At 47.6% G+C, this 22488-nt stretch overlaps 1 protein-coding gene and 1 long non-coding RNA gene across 5 annotated transcripts in view; one reads left to right on the top strand and one right to left on the bottom strand.

Moving 5' to 3' along the window:
- CCDC85A (coiled-coil domain containing 85A) overlaps positions 1 to 22488 on the bottom strand; it is a 56936-nt gene that overhangs the window by 21373 nt on the left and 13075 nt on the right. The window lies entirely within an intron of this gene.
- LOC127473365 (uncharacterized) lies at positions 17499 to 21549 on the top strand. Of its 2 annotated transcripts, XR_007905388.1 has the most exons (4): positions 17499 to 18727; positions 18814 to 19025; positions 19972 to 20267; positions 21342 to 21549. It is a non-coding gene; the product is annotated as an uncharacterized LOC127473365 (long non-coding RNA). The 2 variants fall into 2 exon arrangements; XR_007905387.1 differs by lacking the exon at positions 18814 to 19025 and having other exon boundaries at positions 18655 to 18746; positions 21342 to 21535.

Here is a 22488-nt window from a genome sequence, read left to right as displayed (position 1 = left end):
GAACAGCCCCCTGGACTGGAAACACAGCACAAGGGGAGAGGGGTGTTCTGTGCCCTCCTGCACTGTGACACTACAGAGCTCCCTCCAGCTTCTCCCAGTAGTGCTTCCCAGCAACACCAATATTTGTGCAGAAAGCAGAGGCTCAAACTGACTGAGGTGCCAAATATGTGCACTAAAGTTCCCCCATGAACCTCACAACTCCCCACAGATGCTCACAGTGACCCTGGATCACCGCAATGCTCATCTCCTGCCTCTCTGGGAGGCAGCTGCCCAACCTGCAACTCCCCTTTCAGGGGCTGCTTTTGTGTGACTCAGTCCCACATCCAGAGGGTGCTCCCGAGAGCACAGAAATAGCAGCTCTCACAGCACCCAACCATAGAACCACTGAACAACTTCTCTTTGCTACACCTGCAAAACAAATGCCAAAACTCCCCCAGAGATCAATAACCACAGGAGTATGGCGAGGAACAGCCAACCCAGCCTCTCCCTCCTCCTCCTGTGAGTGAAACCAACAGTTCCTGTGCTGGTTTGATGGGGGGGAAGTTTGGATGGCAAGGCAAAGGCTGGGAAGGACCAGGAGTTGTGGCCCAGTGGCCACAGCACCTCCCATGTGCAGAGCAATGCCAGCACACCCAGCCTCCAGGGGAACAGCATCCCATAACAACAGCCCAAGGAGACAGCAGGGGTTAATTCAGCCATTATCTGTGACACTCTACTGCCTCAGGGTGCAGGAAAAGCTGCTGAGGAGGTCAGGAGTCTGTCACACTCACTCTTAAACCCTGGAAAGAGGTGGGAGAATATCCTCCCCAAAATCCTGAGTGTCTTATTAGAGGATGGATATTACAGGGAAACACAGCAGGGAAAACTACTAAAACCAGCAGGTCTCCGAGGGAGAGATTTATCCCATTATCCCTCTCTGTGAGGAGCCATAGGAGCACTCCCAGGACCAGGCAGGAGCAGAGGCTGGGCAAGTGCCAGAGGAAGACAGGCCAACCTGGGCAAAGGCAGTGCAGATTTAACATTATCAGGACAAAAGAGGGGTCTGGATTAATTTCTCTACACAGAGTGATTAAGATTAGACCAGGCTATTAAACGCAGCAAGAGATGTTACAAGATTAAACACGTCCTGGAGACTGAAACCACCCTCTTGCTTCCCACAGCCCATTAAAGAGCCCCCGTGTGACAGACCCTGCCTGTCCCTGCTGAGCCTGCTGGCATTTAGGGCAGGAGACATGAGCATTTGGTAAAACTCCTGCACCAGCAGCCTCAGCACAGAACCTCGCTCCGAGGAGAAATGAGCTCTCCATTTCAGCTGGCAGCTGCACAACAGCACAAGGAAAGGCTGTGGGAACAGCCCCCAACCCCTCTGCAAGGGCTTTTTGGGCTGACTGGGGAAGGGAGAATGAAGTGTTCAAACGACACGGTGTTTGAGCCAAAAGTGCACCAGTGTAAGGCTGTCACTGTGCAGGTACTGACACAGCCTGTGTGCCAGCAGGAGAGTTGGGCAACTGGAGCATCCACGTCTCCAAAGGGAACACGTTTCCCTGTTCACACAGTGAGACACTCACTCCACCCTAAACCAGCATTTTTCCCTGCCTCGCTGCCTTCCCTGAGATTCCTACGGCTGCATCCTACACTGCTGGGCCTTACAACCAACCCGAGGCTGGGGCTGATTTTGGGGAAACACACAGACACAAACCCTCCTCATTGACTGACTCAGAACAACACTTGGGAGAGGCACAAAACATGGGAACCTGTGTTTTGTTGGGGCTTCAGAGGAAGCCAAATGCACCACACAGACAGTGTCTGAGTCCCTTTGCACAGTTATTGCAGTGATACACTAACATGATGCTGATTAAGACACTAATAATTTAAAAGTGACCTCGAACACAGATAACAAACCCCAGCACGTGTATATGGGCTGCACTAGATGTATTTACCTGCCATAAATGTACAGAATTAATGATTTATAACCATCTACCTCCCAGACATGGCCAATGGTGGCTGAGCCTCTTGTGTTCCCTTTCCCTGTCTGCTGATCACAGATCTGCAATGCCTTTGGAACCAAAACCAGCTGAGATTTCCCAGGTCAGCACATTCAACACCCAACTGCCCATTTCCTGGTCAGCACCAAAGATTCCTCCAGTGTGCCCACAGAGGTTGAGCAGATGCTGGGACAGCAGATGTGGCAGCTCCCTTAGGATTTAATGTGATGGGAACACACTCCTAATTGAAGAGGTTAATGGAGTGTCTTTGCTGTACTACCCTTCCCAAACATTTAGGAGAAAGACACAGCTCTCCCTCTAAACAGCCCTAACTCAAGGACTTCAATGTGGAATGGTCTCCACATCCCAGTGGCCAACACGACCCAGCACAGCCATTCCTGAATCCACAGGTCTCCCTCTGTCTCAAACACAGGGAATGATGCCCCTGCATCATTTGCATCTCCTTGTTATGTTTGAGGCACCATTTAACCCCCCGGGGACGGAATCAGCCCAAAGCAGGGAGTCCTCCAGAACCCGCAAATGGCAGTTGCAACAATTCCTCAAGTTTTCCAGTCCCCTGTGCCCCTTTTCAGGGATACACTGCTGTGTTCCAGGGCCTTTGACAAGCAGACAGAGCTCAGCAGACACAGGGAGCAGCCCAAGCCAGAGCTGTCCCAGCTGCTGATGTGCACAGGAGAACCAAAAAAACCCTTCCACCACGGTCTGTTCACTTCCTGCCCCCTCGCTGATGGCAAAGCAATGCCCACATTTCCTCCCCCTAAACACACAAACAGCTGAGGGCTTGGGGCACACGGGCTGTTGGCAGCTGTGCTGCCCTTCACTGAGGTTTGCACAGAGCAGTCCAGGACTGACCCTGCCCCGGGCACAGGGAGAGGGGCTGACACCTCCTGAGAGGCACTGATTGCCCCTCCAGCATCAGGTCCCTCTTGGGCCACCCAGCACACACAGAGAAATGAGTCAGACCCAAAACTCATGTTTGTGGGGACATGTGCATGTGAGGGGAGAGCTTTCCACTCATTCCCTGCCCTCCTGTTCCCAGGATTTCGGTCTGGCCACTGGGAAGCTCCTGTATGGGATTACAGGGACAAACACCCGTGCCCCCTCAGCAGGCAGAGAGGCAGATCCAGGCACTCCCTGAGCAGCACAGGCACAGCTCTCAGGGCTGATTAACACCAACAATGAATCTGAAACAGAATAAGTTCTAGAAAAAGAGTAAACACTGACACTTCACTCTCCCAGCAGCTGCAAAGTAGGGCTGGATCTCCCGAGACTTTCTAGAATGAGGATAAAAAGCCCTAATTATTCCCAGAGTTCTGGGCAATAAAAGACAGACGTGACTGTAACTCCAAACTGAGGGAAAACTGCAAGTTACACAGTCAGGGAGGATTACAAATCAGATTTATTATATATGTATGACCACAGCAAGTCACGTTAAACAGACAACCCAAAGCAGCCTACCTGCTATTTCATTACACAGGGATGAGCTCACACACTCCAGTGCTGAGGGCAAGGAAGGTAAAATCAGTGTATAAATGAGCTGCCAGGGCAGCTGCTGTAACAAAATGCACACAGCTTCCCCAAATTTCGGGAGAAAATTGAGACATATAGACAGCCTGGCAGGTTTAAGGCTAGAAAAATGCTATTGAAACAATGCAGCCTGGCTTCCTGCCCTGCTGAGACAAAGGAATTCTGATAATAATTCCAGGAATGCCTGGTTTCCTCCTCGCCGCTGGAAGTGGATATGGTCAAAAGAAGTCTGTGGGCTTTTTCCTCTGCAGAAAAATTTGGCAAAAAACACAACTGGGCCAAAACTAAGTTTATGAACGAGATTTTTCATGTGACTCTGGACATGACCCGTAGGAATAACTTATTGCAGGAGGGTTACATATTTTGTGTGCTTTGTGAAGCCTGACAACCAGCTCCAATCCCTCTGCCTTCCTTCCTGCCATTCCTCAGGACAGCCCTGCTTTCCCTACGGAAGCAGCAGGAGCAGACCTGTGTTACTGACACCACAGCAGAAGGAAACCCATCCGCCCCAGCTGGAAAACCTCCCCTGGAGAACATCCCCTGACACTTCCTGCATCCACCTGCTCTGCACAGGGATGGAACTGCCACTGTGGCACCAGGATTTGTCGTGACACAGGTGTGAGCAGTCCCTGAATCTGACACAAAGCGAGTTCTTTCCAACTCAGGATTTTCTGTTTGGTATTTCCCAGATGGAAACGACCATTCCTGGTCTCCACCCGAGTGTGCCAGAGACCTGCCCTCAGCTCCTGCTGCTCACAAACTCCACACAAACTCCCAGTCCCAAGGCAGACTCACAGAAAAATCTCAGAGCAGGGGAGTGGAGACTGACAGGAATGTCCTTTCCTGCCATTCTTCCAGCACAGGGATTACGACACACCGACTCCAGGAGGAGCTGACACACAAAACAACGTCTTCCTGGGAACGTGCCAGGAGCTCAGGAAAATTATAAGCTTTCCTTTCCTGCAGCATAAACACATTTCCAGCAGGATTGTGGGGCAGGGCAGCCCCTGAGTGCTCCACACCTCCGTGCCAGCCACTGGCAGGGCACAGCCATCCTGCTCTTTCTTGGGCAGCTGGAACAACCTTTCCTTCAGCACTCACCACCCAGTGCTGGTTTGGTTTGTTTGTACCTTTTTTTTTGCCCCACTGTTACAAACAGGCAGAAGAGACAAAGGCTTTTAACACATCTCTAACCCACTTCCAAGGCTGGGAAGCAGCAGTGAGTTTTTCCATCTCGGTCTCCACCTGCTTGTTGAAAGACTCCCGACATTCCCAGGTTCCCTGTGTTAAGGGAATGCTTGCAGAGGCAGCTGCCACGGCTGGCTGAGTTCTGCTGAGAGCATTTGTTGTGTGCTGACCCAGGGCCTGGCTCCACAGTCAGCAGCAGGGACAATTTACACTGCTAGGGCAGCAAGGAAAGTGCTGCTGTGGCAACTACAGAGAAAGCCACGGGCTTTTCCTGCTCTTAATCAAGCCCTTCCTTTAGCCAATGATCCAAGGAAGCTGGGAAGTTGTGTTAACTTCCAGGTTTGCTGGTTGATTGCTGCCCTCACCAAGGACATTTGATGGTCTGGTAAAAATCCTGACACTGGTGTTAAGCACAAACTACTGCTCTGTCCCAGACTCTGAGATTCAAGGGTCAGGTCTCAAAAGGATTAGATCTGGTTACAAACAGATCATGGGAGAGACTCACACCTGGATCTGAAGCCTTCAGAAGGGAAAAGAGAAGGAGAGGGAGGCAGAGTCAGGGAAAGGAAGCTTGACCCCAGTTTGAACTAACAAGTGAGACAAATCCCTTACTGTGGAAGTCCAAGGAATGCAGACCTGTTTGGGAAAGTCCAATCACAGGAAGTGAGTAACCATCAGCAACCTTATTTCCAGAAAAGCACCTTATCTTTACTGCCCTGTTCTTGACACAAACACGGTGTTTCTTATGTGGTGGCAAAGAATTCCCTGCAAAAGAAGGTGGGTTTTTCCTTGCCATCCATTACCTCCAAAGAAAGACTACAACCCCTTGAGCATCAAGATGTTAAATGTTGGCAAGAGCCAATTTTGTTTCAGCAGTTCTCACCATTCAGTGTCAGCTCCTGCTTTGCTCTTGTCAGAGCCCAAAAAATACCCACTGCCTGGGCCACCAAAGCCATTTCTTTCCTCAGCTGGCAATGAAGGATGTTTCAGAACCATAAAATAAAGACATTAAAAGTGGTCTTTGTTGAAAGCTCTTACCCCACCCTTGTTAAGTGCCGTACTGCAACAACAGCTGTCTCAGTGCATAATTCCCAGGTGATCAGGGATTTCCCAGGAACAGTGCACCTCACCACAGTCACCAACTCCTTTACGATCCCAGCCACTTTTCCTAGTCCTCAACCAGAGACACAGCACTGCTCAAAGGGTAACACACTGACCTAGGACTAATGCAGGACATTTGGGATTTGAGTATCAACCTTAAAAATGCTCCTGAAGTCACAAGATGCTTTTTTCCCACTAAGATTCAGCCCCTCCTTAACCTCTTTCCATAGTCTTTTATCTTTTTGTGGTAAGAACATTCAATCAAACCTGCTGAGTCACATTAATGTCTTTACAGGAAAAAGATGTTTGTCCTTTGGATTCAGGTTTGGAAAATAAGATGGAAACTCAAAGTTTTCTCAGCTTCTGTAGTAAGTGGTGATATTCTGGGGAAATGTCTTTGTGAGTTATTATTTACTGCTTGGAGATCATATCTGAGAAAACTTCACGTCACATGCTGTAAAAAATCATGTCCTATACTGCACATTGCAACTCTTCCCAAATTAGATCCCTTTCCCTGCTGAAAGAGTGGATCAAACCCGCACAGCCTACAGTTCATTTAGTGCATTGAACGGATCACATGTTGAGCCAAAGTCACTTTGATCCGAAAAAAACCAGACTGTTGACTCAGCAGTGTCACACACTGGGTTAAACGTGCCCCCCAGCCTGTTAGAGACCCTGTGTTCCATAAACAGTGCCGGTCCATCATTCCCAGGAACACCTGGCACAATAGAAAAGGCACTTTGAGCTGCACTTCCCGTTGCTGATGGGTATCTGTGCCAGCGCCTGCCGTGCCACTCCCGCTGGGTCAGTGCCACCCCCGCCGGGTCAGTGCCACCGGAGCACTTCCCCTGCACGGGGCACAGAACGGGCCATGGAATTTGGGAGGTGACGGATACGGGAGCACCGGGAGCTCGGACACAGCACAGCCAAGGCAAGGCTGCTGCTCCCAGGGCACGGGGAAGGAGCCCCACAGCAGCACCAGGGCAGCAAACTGCAGGCTCGTTGTGCTGCTGGGCACAGAGAGAGGGACAGACACACTGCTGCTGTGTCTGGTTTGGGGGGATGGACACAGAAGTTCCTGGGGGCTGGTGATCCCACGCTGAGCAGAGGGCAGGCCGCACACTCCCTGCTCTCTGGGGGGATGCTGCTGGACCTTGGTGGGTCACAGGAACCCCAGGGGCACCGGATTCCTCCTTTCCAGAACTGACATATCAGCCCATTGAAACCCCTGAAGATGGGACCAGAAATAAGGATAATTTGGGCTCCCCCTCGTGCCCCAGCCAGCTGTTAACACAGGGCAGGGCTCCTTCCCTTCTCCCGCAGCCTGGGGTCGATATCACTGTTATCAGCCCATCGTGCTCCAAGTCACTTCCCAGGCACCAGCCTTCACCTGCTAATTGTGCAGCTCACACTTTCCACCACTAATTGGCTTTCACCTGCTGCTCTTGCTGCTCCAGACTTGCAGAGACCTTGCACACTTCCCACCGAAGCCCAGCCCAACAGAGCACACTTCACACTGCAATTAAGGCCTCCTGGCCCCGTGAACCACAACAGAAAAGTTAATCAAGCCTAAGAGAAATTAGGGATGTTGTCACTCGAACACCCAGATTTTACAAGCCGTCTTTCCTAACTGTGAGGTTGTTTCCCATCTGTCACTCATTTGTTAAAGCTCCTCTGTGGCAGGACTGCACAAAAGTCATGTTTATTTGAAATGTCACCCTTAACAATCCTCACACCCTCAGCGAGCTCGGGCCACATTCAACTGAAAATGTGTGACTGGAGTGCAGTTTCCATAATGCCACAGCACAGCAGCAGAGGGGGGATTGCTGGCCCCAGCACAACTCCCTCTGTTTCATGGGAACAGGACAGGTTAATTACTTTTTCTCCCCAATAAAATTACTTTTATATCGTTTTTGCTTACTGCATCAGAACAAATGATGCATGGACAATTTTAAACGTGATTTCTCTCTTCATGAAGACAAGCAATTAACAACTCCTCAGTCCTCTCTCAGCTTTTACTCTGGGTTCACTTGAAGAAATTCTCACTAAGGCTCACAACAGATTTTATCCCAGCCTCACTGCTCTCATTGCCTGATGATTTCTGAGGCTGAGAATTAATAAATAAGCACTTTCCTTACACTGCAACTCCCTTAGATCTTCATCTCATCCATCAGCACAACTACTAACGTGAGCACTTAGAGATGTGCCAACAAAAATCCCTGGAAGCCCATGGAAAGCAGTGAGAGTGGACATTTGCCTCCATGGTCTCAAAACGTTGTTCCTCTCTCCTTGTCAAACACATCTCCTTTCGCTGACATGTTTATCAGCTGCATAAATATGCACATTGTTCAACCTCACACCCAGAAGCATCACTTTGCCCCTGGGGCAGACATTCACATGGTCTATTTTTGCAGCTGGAGGACCCACGGAAGGGAAATATGCTTTGAAAAAGGCAGCCAGGTCGGGGTTGTGTGAAGGAAGAGTGAAGATTATGATTTCTTTAAGCAAAACAAATTTTTTTAAATAATAAAAAAAACCCACAAAAATAACATTCCTGTGAAGTCAGATCCTGTTGCAAGGAAAAGTCAGAGGACAAGTTTCAGAAGCGTAACAAAAGTCCATTTTCAAGACCTCTTTTTCATGCCTTTTCACTCTGAAGGCTTCATTTTGGTGCTGTTTTTCCAGGTTAATCCAGCACAAGATGAGGCTGGACTTGGCCATAACTTCAAACTCTGATGTCCAGGGGCTTTCCAGGGGTATTTTCAGTGATTGTCCCCCACAACCTGCCCCTACTAGGCCTGTTGTGTTAAAGGAGCAACTCATAACCCTTCCAAGAGCTCCTTCCGAAACGGGAGCTGCCCATAATTCCTCCTGGAGCCTCTTCCCACCTCCAGAGAGAAAACGCCTGGTTACTGAGTTCATTTCAAAGATTAGTCACTCCCTGATTGGCATTTTCCCTCCCTGGTGGCATTTCCTTTTAAAGGCTTCTCTTTCTGGCAGTGTCACAAAGGCAGTGACCACTGTGGGAGGAGTGATCCTGACATTTATTTTCTGTAATGACCCAGCCCCATCCTACAGAGCCACGATGGGAAGCTGCATGGAGAACATAATTAATGCACGGGGGCATTAATTTGGTCCTGATTTGGAGGGAAAATTTGGTCCTGATTTCTGTACTGGAATTCATCAGTGCAAGCTGGTGTGGAGAGAAGCAATTTTCCCTAAAATTGCAGGAAAAGCTTTGTGTTCCTTACTTTCTCTCTGGTTTCTGTGTCAGAAAATCACAGGACCTCTCCACTGCTCCCTTTTTCTGCCCCCAGAGCCAACCTGCTCCTGCTCAAGCCACGGGGGAAAACTAAATTTGGTAGTTTGCAGGTATTTCACATCAAAGCCACAACAAGTTGTAAAAGCCAAAAGGAGCAAGAAGAAGAGAGAGTTATCTGAGATCCATGACTCTCCTGTGTCTCAAATCCCTGACTCTGCTCCTTAAATCCAGATCTGACAGGAAGTGACTGAGCCTTGCCCTGCAGTACCAGGTTTCTCATGGATTTAAAGGGATCTGTGTCCTGTGGCAAATTTAAATGAGCTGAATAATTCAGGAGATATTAACAGGTACCTTAAATAAACAGTGAGTTCCCTGAAAATAGCCTCACATACATGTTTTAAAGTCCTTAACTGGCAGTGCAGTAAACAGCAATTTTTACTCTCACAGAAGAGTCTGTAGTGAGTTTACAGCAGCTTCAACTCACCCAGAACCCACGGGACCTCCTTGTCCCCAAGGAAAGGTAACAGTTACAAGACCCTAATAAATAACTGCCACTAAAATAACTTCTACAGAGGGATGGGGGAAACGAGGGCACTGCAAACGCAGGGAAGCAGCTGCTGATGCAGTAATTTGGGTGCAAATGCCACAGCCCCAAGTGCAGGTGATGGAAGAGCCAAACTTCCCAGCAGGACAGCAGAGACCTCCCCCAGCAGAGTGTTTGAGCTGGGAACCTCCAGAAATGGGACTTGGAGATTATCACTCCCACGTTCGCCTGGCTGAGGTGTTACTCTAAAAAGAAACTGCTGAAGAGAGATCTAGCACTTGAGGGAAGATTAAAAATTCAGGGCAAGGAAGCTCCGTGCAGAATGTAGTTAAGAGACCCATTTATCCCATGCAGTTATATTTCTCCCTGAGCTTCCTTCTCTTTTCATGAAACTGTATTTAGAACTAATAGGATTTGGAATTATATTTAGAATTACACAGTCAACACTGCAGAGCTGTGTCCATCTTTTTAAAATGCTTTCTAAACCAATTTTCCCAAAGATTTCTCAGCAATCTGAGCTAGATATGGATTTTTTTTTTTCCATTTTGCAATCTTACAGATATTTGGATTTAAAAAAAAAAAAAGCTTAAACAAAATTAAGCTGCAAAAAGTACCTGCTCATAACAACTGTTTGCCTGATGGTAGTTGTACAGCCATTTGTAAAATTAGTCTTCTAAACCACCACACAGAAATCCATGGGACATCAATGCCCATGGCTGCTATTAGGAAGTAGCAATGAATTATTGCTTAGGAAAGAAGTAAAAAAACCTGGTTTTTCCTTTTTTTGCAAAGTTCTCAAGGCCAGACCCAAAGCCCTTTACCAGTGAAGCTCCTCACTGACTTTGATGACACCGCTCGCCCTGTCCTTAATCTTGTCAACAAATTCTATCATATCCTTCAGAGAAAATCCTGCAGTTGTTTTAAGTATGTCTAATCCACGAGGACAAAGCTTTAATGAGTTTCTAAATTTGTATCTTAAGAAGTAAAATAAAATAAAATGAAATCAAAAAACCCCCCCTGTGACCTAGAATCCACTCCAAAGCGCTGCTCATCTCTCCACAGGGTCTCCTGGTGCTCCGATAAATCAGATTTATCCCACACCCCTGAGCTAATGGGCACCAAACAGGGGATAGTTGCTTGTGCTACACCCAGAGAAACCCCCCCAGAGAGGAGTCCTGGATCCTCACTGTCCATCCCTCGGGTGGTTCAACAAAGGGCAGGATATTGAGCACCACAAAACGAAAGAGAGAAAAATCATAAGAACTCCCGGTGTTCCGTGGGGTTTGTTTGCAATTGGGCAGTTCTGTGATTTCAAAGGCTGGAGCAGCTCTTTCCAGGCAGACTTTATCACCCTGAGAGTGATAACGTCCTCACCCATTGTCTGGGCTTTATTACACCCGCAGCTCAATGACAAATGGCAGCCCCCACCGACCCTTCACCCGCTCCTACTCCAGAATTCAAATTCCTCCACGTGACCCAACCTGTGTCCTGCAGCAAACTGCAAGGCAAAAGCATTCACTTAGTCCCTTCCAATCTGATTTTTCGTTTCAATCTATTCACTTTAAGGTAAATAAAAGAAACCAGAGCTGCTAAGCAGCCAGGGGAGGGAAAGAGGAGTGGGTGAGTTCATGAGGAAAGGAAGGGGGAATAATTTTTTTTAGCTGTGCATGCAGAACGTACAGAGAACTGTGGTGGTGTTATCTCTGCATGTGCAGCCTAAACAAAGTTCCTACTTCCAAATTCCCTTCATTCCAACCATCCACTGGCACTACAATAAGTGTTCAGTGCTCACAGACTCCAAATCCCAGCACCCTCAGGGTGGGCTCGCTGCCAGAGTTTAAGGCAAGCCATGCACAGGAGCTGCAGCTGCAATGCAAATGCAGGCAGGCTCTTCACAGAGGGATCCCCTCCAAAAAATCACATCTCTCTGCCTTGAAGCCATCCATTAAAAACTAAGCAATACAAACAATTGATGGAGTAGGACTTGGTTATGAAATGAAGTTTCGGTATAAAAGGGTAAAGACAGCCTTAAGTGCACAACTCCACTTCTGCAGTTACCAGTTATATATTTGCACTTTTTTCCCTGCCTCTTCTCCTCAGAGATTAAAAAGTCTTTTCCAGTTGTCCCTCACCAATTAATTCTTTTTCTTGTCCCCAAGAAAGAGATGACCAGAGCTTCACATGCTATTAATAATGAAGCTTATACAAAACACACTCATACATATTTAGGTTGATTCAATACAATCACTTGATATCAAATTCTAGTGGAATTGGTCTAATTTGTGATACTCAAGTAACCTCATCTCGAATAAGTTTGTTTTACCATGGAATGCACCTTGAGTGAGTTTGTTTTCCCAGGCATGACTCACTTACTAAGCAAACACCATCCACAGTGTGTTTTTGCTCCCAAAGACCATTTGAATCTTTTGCTAAAAAAGTGACAGAAGGACAAATATTTGAGAGCTGCCCTGGGCTTGGCTCCCTCCTTTACCTGGGGCTTTCCTCCTGCTCTCTCTCCCAGCTCAGCTGTGAACGTGCAGCTGCTCCCTCTGTTCCCTCCTGAATGTCACTGTCCCTTCGTGTCCCAGCCCTGTGTTTAAAGGCAGTTGTTCTTGGCTGGTAAAAGGGCACTGGAAGGCACGGCAGCAGTGTCACAGCTCCAGCCCTGCACTGTGTCAGCCTGATCTCATCACTCGCCTCAAAGCCCTTTTGTTCTTCTTGCTCAGGAACCTGCGGACATACGGCAGGAGCTGTCCCGAGGCACAGAGCAGGGACGTGTGGCACGAGCTCGGAGCAAGCTGAGGAAAACGAGCAGGCAGAATGGGAGGCTTTCCACCAGAGGGAACAGAGTTAAATATAGAGCTGCAGTGTCCCAAATACACCAGCAGCACCAAGGAAATACCTGCTTGGCCCCCTCCGGATGGCTCCAGGTGAGGAGCAGCACTTAACCCACTGCTGGGGCCTCCTCATCACCTTTGCCTTCATCACTCCCAGGAAATACTGGAAAATCTGCCACCTTCTACTAAGCTTCAGTTCGAAGCCCTCACGTAACAAAAGTGGAAATGAATGGTGTTAATGTAAAGCACAATAAAAAAATACCAGCTGATGAAGATCCCCCTCAAAGCGAGACACAGCTTATTGTCCTTGCAGCTCTGCAGGCAGGCTGCACCTCCTCCTGCAGCTCCAGCAAAGGCCAGCAGACACACTGTTTACCAGAAAACCATCTAAAATTCCAAGCTGGGATAAAAAGATCCCGGCTGAGCTGCTTGTTCCTAAACAAGAGAACCTCTGAAGTGTGGTCTGGAGCTGGATTCCCTCAGCTTGGAACCCCGAAGCTGCATGGTGGGACCCAGAAACCTCCATCCACGGCTTCATCCATCTTACTTGTAAAGCTCTGCTGCACCTGGTGAGCAGATCCACTGTGCACAGCACAGCTTTAGCCAAGTCTGTATCATGAATTATATAAAATATATTGGTTCAGCTCGCCAGGTAAAATGGACTATTTTATTAAGCAGTAAAGTCAGGGGATGGAAGGAAGATGTAAAAGGAAAACTTATGCATCACTGGGGTGGCCACTGTCCAAATCTTTGCAGCTTTCAGGAGAGCTGACATTATTTGATGTCATGTTTGAAATGCCTTGAAGATCTGAAAATGGAAGCCAAATTCCCCATCAGGCAGAAGTCCTTTGCATTGTGCCACCCTTAATTAGCTCTGGGGTTGGAATCTTGTCCCTTCAAATCTTACACTTCTATCTGGTGACTTGGATCACCCACACAAACTGTTTCCCATTCCCCAGGGCTGCAGGGAGCTGGGTACATGGACTCACATTCACAAGGTCCTTCTCTAGGAGGAGAAAAGGAAAAAGAAAGGAGCCAGGGATCACCTTCTTCCCTCCTCATTACAGTGTCTTTGCATTTGGTAAAACTCTTTTAGGAAGAAAAAAGACAAAGTGAAAGCAGCAAGATGTATTAAGATGTATAAATAACTAAACCCAAAATCTGTTCTCCAGCTGTTCCTAAATCAGATTAAGCCAGCTCCTGAGTCAGACCCTCCTCTTATGGGAGAAAGCAGTGAAGAAAGGGCTGTGGGAAAAGAACTGGCCTCAAGAAAATCATCATCATTATTCCCTCTCCAAAACCTTAAACCTATTCAGTCTCACTTGATTTCATCAAGATACTGCCGAGGCAAGGGAAAAGATTCCAAAAATAGTGTCAGCACCAGGACTTACTTGCACTGCAACATATTCCTGGACACTTCCCTCCTGATCTATCCCTTGTGACAGGAGATCCAGAGCATCTCCAGGGCTCAGGAGCAGGCTGTGGCACTCAGCATCTGACACTGCAGCATCCCCGAGTTCTGGGATGGAACATCTCTCCTGGAGTGACCCCTGGGCCTGGTGCTCTGCAGGGGACTGACTCTGGAGCACCGATCTCCCCTGGGACACCCATCATGTTCCCAGCTCCTGCACACTCAGCACAGCTCACAGCAGCCCTGACAGGAACTCAGAGTTCCACTGTCCTGCAACCTCTCTTTTACCTTCCCAACAGCTCCTGCTTGTCTCCCACCAGCAAACCCCACCCTCAGCACACCCCAGTGCTTCCTGGCTTCCTGCCCCTTTCTTGGCTCTGGTACAACACCTTCAAAACCTGACACCAAACCTGCTCATTGTTTCCAGCACTCACTGCATTAAGTGTAAGGAACACTGCTTAGGAACTCTACCTTGCCCTTTTTCACTGTCCCTCTGCCCTGCAGAGACTTTTCCCATTCCTGCTGACACTGCCCACCACAGAACCTCAGCTCTGGGACAGGATCCCAGTTTGGTTTCTCCAAGGAAAAGAATATGCAAGGAAAAAACCAACAAAAAAATCAAACCACTTGCCTTACTCCTTCAGCAAATACTGGGGGGTTCCTCATGTACAAGAGCTTTATTTCTGTTCCTTCTGCATTCAAAGCAGGAGTCCCACCTCGCCATGTGCCAGGCTCAGCAGCTCCACAGGGAATACAACTTCACACGCAGGGAGTTGGTCCAAGTTTGTTTGGGATTTCCAATACAAAACTCACTCCTGCTTTACTGTGTCGTGGCCATTCCTTTGTCATTCAACCAGGGGAAGCTGGACTGAAGCACAGGGTGCAGGGTGGGCACATGACACAAAGTGCAGCACATCCCCAGGGAGGCGTCAAATCCAAACTCTGCCTTGGGATGAGAGGAACTTTAGTGTCTCCTCTGTTATATTTAAACTTGCAATGAGATTCCAGATTACACTAATTTCCCCCTGCTATTCATAACAATAATTAGCAATAATAATAATGAAAGGGTTTATTATTTCTGTTGTAGGAAAGTAAGGAGTACACCATGGAGACAGAAGACACTGGAGCAGTATTTGCAAAATAAAGCAGTAAAACACATTCTGCTGCTGAGAGCAAAGCCAAGGCTGAGCAGAGCACAGAGTTCATGGAATGATGAGGCAGAACAGCTCTAGGAGATGTGGGAAGGCTGTTCCAGAGGAACAGCAAACAGGTCTCAGCCCTGCCCAGGTTTGTCTGCGATGCCCAGACAGGACCACAAGCACCAGCACAGCCACCTGAGGACCCTTTTGGAGAGACACAAAGAGCCCCCAGAGGTCTGGCTGCTGGGGAAGGCAAACAAAACTATTTTTGACCTAAGATATATTTCTGTAATACAGAAAGATTTTTCCATAGCAGGAGTTTGATGACTTCACATTCCAGAAGTCAATAATCTGAACTCACTGTTCTATGAGTACCCTGAGCACAGTCCTTGAAAACAAACCCTTGTCTCCCACAACATCAACAGCATCCACTGCTTACAATTTTTCCAAGGGGGAAGACTGAGATGCCAACAGCCCTTTAAGGAAACTGTCTCCTTCACATCCACACTTGTTCATCTGACAGTCCAGCCACACATCAGGATGAGAGCCCAAACACGGACTGCTCTGATAAATCCAAGATGACAGACAACAAAACAGGAGATGTAGAAAGAAACACCACGATTGATTTTTAGCCGAGCAAATATTCCCTGGGTTGTTGCACTGCAGGGCTTGGTTCTGTACCACAGATATGAGTTCTGAGCAGCTCCAAGGCACCACTGCTGCTCAGTGTGTGGGACTGCAGATACTTATTTACTTCACCATCCATGAAAGGCAAAAAAAAAAAGGTTTATATATTTTAAAATTCTCTAGCACTGAAGTTTCTGAGGACGGGCAGAGGAACATAAGGGAAACAGCTTTTCCAAGAGAGAAAAGAGGTCAGAGAAGGGAGTTTTTCCCCAGAATGGGAATGTTCTCTTCTTGACATAGTCCTGGACCGTTTCCATGCCCCGCAGGCATTTTTGCTTATAATTAAATCTATTTTATCTTCTGAAAATATAACACTGAAGAGTGGCAGGGACAAGGGGCACAGAGATGGTGAGAGACAAGAGATGGTTGTGATAAAGAGAATAAATGTAGTAGTAGTAATAATAATAATAATGTAATTACTAATAATGATAATAGTAATAAATGCTGTGATGAGAGAACACGAATCATGGTCAGGACTCGAAGGAGACAGGGATACAGGGCTGTGTTTGCTTGGAGCACACAGCAGCACCACACAAGAGCTCCTGACAAGGAGTGACTGACAACACATCCCACCACCAATATCTGCAGAGAACTTTAAAGCTCTTGGTCTTGGGGACCACAAAGAACAAGTAGAAAGAATCTCAGCTCAGTGTTTGAACCTTTCCCCCCGGTGTTTCTGCCTGACTCCAGAGCTGATGGTTTTCCCAGCACTCACACACCTGTGTTCTTTGCAGAGGTTAAAAACCCAGGTGAGGGCCCAGACTGACCTGCCCAGTGGCCAAAGGCTGAGCAGAGCCTTGCTTGCAAAAGCACAGCTTCTTTTCTCTTAAATAAATCAAGATTAAAGCAAACCCCAGGTCTCTGCCTGTGTCAGCTGGGACACCGCCGAGCCCTGCCCAGGAGCCTGGGAAAGGAGGGTTACCAACCAACCTCTCACAAAGCAAAGGCACCTCATCTCTGTGAGGCCACAGCCAACTGAGGGCCTGAAACACAGCACCCAAGTCTTGTTTGCAGCAGCAGAAGCCCCAAAACTCTGTGCCAGGGGGTGTTTGTGCTGCAGAGAACACCCCACCCCACCCCTGCTGGTTTGCTCTGCCTCTAACACCCCTCTCCGTGTTCTGCTGGCTGGATCCTCCTCCCCGTTTCCCAGCGCTAATCCCGTGCCCCAACAGGTTTTTCTCCCCAGAAGTTAAAGGGTAAAAGCAGACACGAGTCTCAGAGCTGCAAATCCTGCTGGCTGTGCAAGTCCTGACGTGGGCATTTCTCCATGACTGGGCTCCCAGTGCCCGGGGTGCCAACAGAGGCCTGTCAGCTGGGATCAGCCCAGGGACTGCCCTGGGCACCCACGGACCGGGCACAGAGGGATGAGCTCAAATCCACCCCCTGAGAGCTCTACAGAATAAAACCAGTAATTTCACAAGGAACCAGAACAAAGGGAGCCACAAATATCTTTCCCAGCACAAACTGATGCTACGTTAGGTTTCTAAAACATCTCCTGGGGTAAAGCGGAGCGTTGTAAAATGCACAACTTCAAAATCTCTCCTAGTTTGTTTTCGTGTTTATTTTAAATTATGTTTATCAATCATGTAAGATTCCAGGGGGTGCAAACAATGAATAATCCACTGGAAATTAATCCTGCACGTTGGTGCCAGAGTTGTAAAGGTAATAAATCATCAATCAGCAGCACGGGACCGCAGCATCTATTTCATGCACGAAGCAGCACTTCATCATGGTAAATTTAGCTGTGTCTCATTAAACTGACTGCAGGCTCTGGCCAGCCAGTAAAACCTGAATAGTTTTTCACATTATATTCCTCAGAGCTCAAAATAAATCAAAAAGTCTCAGTTTCATGTGTCTGTGATCTTTAGAAAATGAATTAACCGTTGTGACTACGGAGCGGCTCAGCAAGTGCACAGTTAGTCTGAGGAGCAGGATTTCAGGGAAAACCTTCCCTCAGCCTCCCTGGCTCCAGAACAATCTTATTAGAGATTAAAAACCTTCATTCAGTCACCGTGCAGCCAAGTGGGTTTGGTTTGTTCATTTGCAGAGAGTGGTTTTGTTTGGGTTGGGGCTTTCTTGGAGTGGCAGCGAATTATTCTGTACCAAGAGCAAAGCACAGTCACAGCACGGTGGCCACATCCTGCTCCTCCAGAAATCAATGGCAATACTCCTGCAAGAGGATCAAACTGTGTGGGATCAATTCCTCATTCAAACCCATTTCTCCTCCCCACCAAAAAAGAAACTAAAGACATTTAAGCATTTGCCAAGTCCCTCTGTCCCTTCTTCACCAGCCAGTGCTTTCCTCCCCTGTTAATGTTCTAAAGGATGTTCTACCTGTGGCCAGCTGTGCCAAGGTTTTGTCCCAACCATGCCTGCTTCCCTCACTTTGCACACACTGATCCTTCACACTTCAACTGGGGTGGGAAGCAAAGGTTTAGGGGAAGAGTTGTCTCTGCTCTTTTCAGTCAGACCTTTACAGCCCAGAACAGTGCTAAGGTACCTTAATGAATTTAGGGAGTCTTGCTGATTTACCCTCGGGATTCTGGGCTCACCATTCCAACAGGTCTGTTCCTGGGATGAACAGAGGAATAAATGCAAAACAGCAGAACCTCAGCCAAGGGCTGCACAATCCTGGACTTCTCTCTCCCCACAACTTCAACCATCCCACTTCTCCATCTAGTTCTGTTTTGCTACAAATCAGTGAAATGCAATTCCTTTAGAGAAAAAAAGCTCCAAACCACAGCCAAGATCACACAGTAATCGTGATTTTTAACGTGTCAGTGGCTAAAATCTGCATTTTCAAGGAGAACAGTGAGCAGTGTGTCTCTTTAGCAGGCAAACACTGCTGGCCCTGCACTGTCACCCAAGCCATGGCAGAAGGAAACAAAGAATGATTCCAGTCTCCAGAAATGGAGACAGAACAGCTCAAGTGCTGCTCACACCCTGTTGTAGCAGCAGGCAGAGCCTGGAGCATGGCAAGGACGGCTCTCAGACTTCCAGGATACTCATTTATTGCAGAGAGCAGGTCTAATTCCCTGCCCTGGGTACAGTAATGGATTGGCAACACTTGTCATAATTCAATTTTCCCTCTTACTGTTGAATCTCAGACAGCCTGTGTATCTGAGGATGGAGCTTGTTGGTACAGCTGCAATATAAGCTCTACATCACCACACTGAGCACCTCCTTGCACTGCCCTATCCCTCTGAAACAGGTCTGGAATTTCCCCAAAGCAGCTGCACATCCAACCTGGGGTTCTGTAGAAAAGCGTGGAAGGAAGGGGGTGCACCTTACCATGAAATATCCCACAGTACCTTTGAGTCATGGTAAATTTATCACAATTATCATTTAGACAAATGGAGAGATTAAAGACACTTAAGGTTATAGTTAGGAACGGTCCTAAGGCTAAAACTAAGCATTACAAATTCCTCAGTACATCCTTCAAACCTCCCACCTTCGTAAGGCTATTTAGCCAAGTGACTTGATAATGATGAAACAAAAAACAAACAAACAAAACCTCATGTTTGATGCAAAAATTGCAGGTTAACATGCAAGTTACATGGTGCTTTCTACCTATGTAACATATAATTAAATGATTATCAAGCAATGCATGGCAGCCTCTGTAACTGCAGTGAATGCAGTGCCTTTAATTAATCTGGTCTGATAATGGGTGTGCAGATGGACAGTCCTATTTGTGCAGCTGAGTGAACAGTGCCTATTTGAATTAAACGAGACAGGTGGCCCCTAAATTAACTGCTGCCAGGTATGGTCACACATACAGTGAGCCAGCAGACTCTTTCCCCATCCAGCCTAGCTGAGATCTTTTTTTCAAGCTCCTCAGCTTGAGAAGCTCAGGCACCTGTAGGAACTTCCTCGTGCCAGGAACTTCCTGTGCCACACTCACCTGGCGGCTCTCTGGCATTCCAACAGGGACTAACAGCAGGAACCAGGAGGAACTCCCAGATTCCTTTTCAAGGATTCTGGTCAACAGTACCAGCACTGTGGATTTTAATCTCACATTAGAGTTTTAGCTGGTTTTTAATGTAATTTCTTTTTCACCAGCAACAGTAATCAAAGGACTCGCAGTAACGACTTTCAGAAATCAGTAATTTAGTATAAAGTGGATAGAAAACATGTTTTGCTTTCCCCTTTTTAAATAGGAAAGCTCAGACTTAGCAGCAGAGTACAACTAACACAGACTATTGAACAATGTCGTGGCAGCAGTTGTTTGAAACATTAAATATTTCATAACAAAAGATTTCTGCCTTCCAGTACAGAGAGGAAGACTCCTGCTTTAGAGAAAACTCTGGCAGGGGAGGGGAGGGCATACAAAGAGAAATTTGGATTTCTACACCATCCACTCTCAGGATTGCCAGATCTCCATTCCCAATCACAAGGGAAGACTGGCAGCAGGTCCCTCCAGGGCTCAAGACACCAAAAGCCACGGGGAGCTCAGAGGTGCTACAGAGGCAAAAACGCTGAGCAGCCACTGGGAGCTGGGCAGGATCAGCACCACACAAAGGTGACACTGTGACAAATGTCCTGGTTTCACCTGAGAGCAGAGAGAGGTGGGCAGGACACCAACTGATACCTGCACTGACTGAACAGCTACAGAATCAGGCACAAACCCCTCCAGCCCCTGCACCCTCAGAGAGGTGATATGCAAGCAGTCACTACCTACAGCATTCCCTGCTGTTGCACATTTGGATGCTGGAGCTCCGGTTGCCCTGCAATCTGATCCTGCTCTCCCACTCCTCCATTTTCTGGAAGCAGGGATACTACTCAAAAGCAGGGCAAATTCAACACAATCCAACTTTGGGTAACTGGATTATGACATTTTCCCTTCCTCACATATTTTTTTCCAAGCCCTTCACTTTACAACCTGTTCATTCCTAGATGTAACCCTGACTCTGTCGAACCTCAGCTACTTTCTTTCCCTCCAAGCCCCTCAGAAGCTCTTTTCTGCCCAGTTCTACTGCCTGTGCTCACTGGGTGTGACCCCAGTCCCTCAGCCTCAAACACAGCCACAAGAGCCATCTCCACATCCCAGGGATGTTTCCCTAGAGGTGCCAATCAGCTTCTGAACCCACGGCAGGAGAGAGGAGAAAGGAGATCCTGTTCAGTCCGTCCTTCTCCTTCCTTTCCACTTCCAGCAATTGTGCACTGGCTGCTCCCTCCGTTCCTCCCAGGGAGGGAGCTCTGCAGGGGCAGCTCCTTGCTCCTCCCCTGGAATACATCTCCAAGTCCCAGCTCCTGTTTTAAGACACCACTTAAACCCACCCTGCTTCTTGAAGCCCCTGAACTCGGTGGGAACATGCAAGTCCCCAGGAACATCCCCCTTCTGAGAAAGGGCATTTCTCTGAGCAGTGACAGGTCCTGGGGGTGATGCCCAGCACATGCCCTGCCCTGGCAACCTCCTGCACTTCAGGGGACCACACTTCTGGAGAAGTGTATTTAACAGGCCAATTAGCCTCTCACTAATCATCTCTCACACTGGGTACCAGTCCAGCAATGGAGACAAAAATATACAGAATATTCCAGTTATTCTCCTCCTCTCCCTTTTCCAGCTCTTCAGACTCAGACACATTTCCAGTTTCCTTTCATTGTATATAGATGAGTGTGCTGCTGGTTTACATTTTCAGTGCCTGCTCATGGCTCCAGCTTCCCATGGCTCAGGCAGGAGGAAGAGCATCGCTTGGGAATTGTGAGCACCAGACTGCACACAAACAGAGATGTGACCAACCACCACGTGAGGGTTCTGGACACTGCATTAGAGGATTCCATGTCCACTGACTGTCAGTGATATCCTAAGAGTTCAACTTTGAAATAAAACTACTGCTTTGACCCTTTCAAAATACCTGGCAAGTGTTTTGATAAACTATTTTTCTTTTTTTTACACAATTATCACTCTTACTTTACTTCTTCAGATTTCTAACTACTTGCTGCCCATTCTTCTTATTTGGGGTTCAATTTAATTTCTTGACCTCCATCCACTAAAACTTTGCAATGACAGAAGCGTGACAAGTCCTGTGCTGTAGCTATAAAAACCAGTTAAATACATTAGGAATGCTTTTACAGGAGAAAATTATATGGCTCTGTAGAAAACTTTACAAGCAAAGATATTTTGACAAGTGCTACCTCAGAAGTAGCACCATATGTTGCTGCACTTCAGCCGGAAAGACAAAATGCCTGTAAAATGAAAAGCAGTGAATTTTTTCCAATTTACTGCCCTGAGAAGTTAAAGATATGCACTTATTTCAAGTACCAAGTAATCCGAGCAATCTAATTAGGAAGGAGATAATTAAAAGACTAAGGGGTTGCTAAATCACGCTCAGGTCACACAGCCTGGTGTGTGCTCTAGTTTGTAATGACAGCAGTCCCGGTGCTAATGTGCCTGTAAAGCTGGGCTCAGATCGGGCCGTTAAGCCGCGCTCAGAGCCCATCTGAGCAGAGCGGGGCCGTTAAAGCCTGGTTAAAGCCCGGCTGCCTGGCACGGCAGGAGCTGCTGGAACTGCAGTGACTGTGCTCACAACCACTGATGGACACCAAGGGCCAGATGACCACCCTGCCAAAACACCGTTCTCGGGTTTTTAAGCTCCGGAATGTTCAGTTTTGAATTTTACTCTGATGAAAGGTGAATACCCCTTTGAATGGTACCATTTGGCAGCCTGAAATCCTCGGCTGATAGCTGCCCCTGCCTCTCAGTCCTACCAGCATCCTGATTTCCCAAGACAGCTCCAGCTACACAACTGTTCTGCAACAGTAAAAGCAAGACATTAAGGTAAAGCT

This window comes from Manacus candei, unplaced genomic scaffold, assembly GCF_025592945.1.
Source record: "Manacus candei isolate 608988 ecotype Guabito, Panama unplaced genomic scaffold, ASM2559294v1 h1tg000035l, whole genome shotgun sequence".
In the NCBI taxonomy this organism is placed as follows: domain Eukaryota; kingdom Metazoa; phylum Chordata; class Aves; order Passeriformes; family Pipridae; genus Manacus; species Manacus candei.
Note: the sequence above shows the minus strand (reverse complement) of the source record. Positions and strands in the feature narration are given on the sequence as shown.